The sequence below is a fragment of the Octodon degus genome, unplaced genomic scaffold, assembly GCF_000260255.1.
Source record: "Octodon degus isolate 3935 unplaced genomic scaffold, OctDeg1.0 scaffold00035, whole genome shotgun sequence".
Lineage (NCBI taxonomy): Eukaryota > Metazoa > Chordata > Mammalia > Rodentia > Octodontidae > Octodon > Octodon degus.
The window spans coordinates 1,416,714-1,417,852 of NW_004524611.1; the positions used below are offsets into that span (position 1 = coordinate 1,416,714).

Genomic DNA, 1,139 nt, shown 5'->3' on the forward strand with positions numbered 1-1,139 from the left:
CCAGGGACCGCACGACCTGCCCAGGTTTTCAGGCTGCCAGGGGCTGGCACCATGGCTGGTGAGTGCCCACCGCGGAGAGGGTCCGAGCCGACGAAATACCTGCAGAAACTTGGCCGCGCGGCTCTCTCCTGAATCCGTCACCTGCAAGAAAACCCCTTTGTGCTCCCCGGGCTGCTCTGGCATCCACGGCCTCCCGCACCCCTCGGTATTGTTTGCACCTCAGGGGACGGGAGCAGGGAGTGTGGCCAGGACCTTTGGAAAAGGAGGAAGCGCGGCCCAGGCGCGGGGGGGGGGGGGGCACCGGGCGGGAAGCAAAACGCCGAGAGAAAGGCGCCAAAAAACAAAAGGGCAGCACCTGGCCCCGGGCCCATGCTGCACTTACCCGGCCGCTCGCCGCGGGAAGCGCTCGCTCCGGGAGATGCGACTTCCGTCCCGCGTGGGCACCTCGGGAAGCAGGCCAGCGCCCGCCTGGGTCGTGCGCAGGATTCACGAGTGTTCGGGACAAAGCGCTTCCTCCCAGAAGAGGAATCTTCTGCTGTAACTTATTTTCTAACTGCAAGATCCAGAGAGACATCCTGATCGCCGCGAGTTTGGCGCGATGGAGACCTCACGCTCCCGACGGTGGCGACGGCCCCTCGGGATCTCCCAGCGGCGGGGCAGAGCCTTTGTGTTCCCGGCCCGCGGGAAGGGTGAGCCGCGTCCGGAAAGGACAGCACGCAGCCAGGCATTGCGCGCCCACTTCCCGGATCAGGACACTGAGGCTCGGCTGCGTCGGGAAGGATGCGGGGCCTGCAGAAGGGGCGCCGGAGTCCTAGGGGCGAGGCAGCAGACCCGGTTTCCGTTTTGGGCCGAGCGCGCCCCGCAGCCGCCGCCGCAGCTCCTCCCGGCGCGCCGGGCAGGGGGGATGTCGCCGCGAGCTCGGGACGTGGTGAGTTTGAAACAGTCACTCCGCCTGCCCCGGGACAGTCGGATCTCCAGGGGCGCGGGTCCAGAGAGGCCGGAAAGGGGTCCCCGGCCTGTTCCCCACCCCCTGCGCCCCGGCCGGAGAAAGAGCGGAGGGTGGAGGAGCAGGAAGGGCGCGGGGCGGGGCGCGCGGGCCGGCGGGCGGCGTTTAAAGCCCGCCGCGGCGGGGCGCGGGC

At 69.4% G+C, this 1,139-nt stretch overlaps 1 protein-coding gene across 1 annotated transcript in view; it reads left to right on the forward strand.

The window, feature by feature from the left end:
* The first annotated feature begins 845 nt into the window (after positions 1-845).
* Positions 846-1,139, forward strand: part of Grb10 (growth factor receptor bound protein 10) — an 80,855-nt gene continuing 80,561 nt past the window's right edge. Inside the window, exon 1 of the mRNA XM_023714424.1 lies at positions 846-928. The gene's annotated coding sequence lies outside the window, so the exon portion shown is untranslated. The remainder of the gene's footprint in view (positions 929-1,139) is intronic.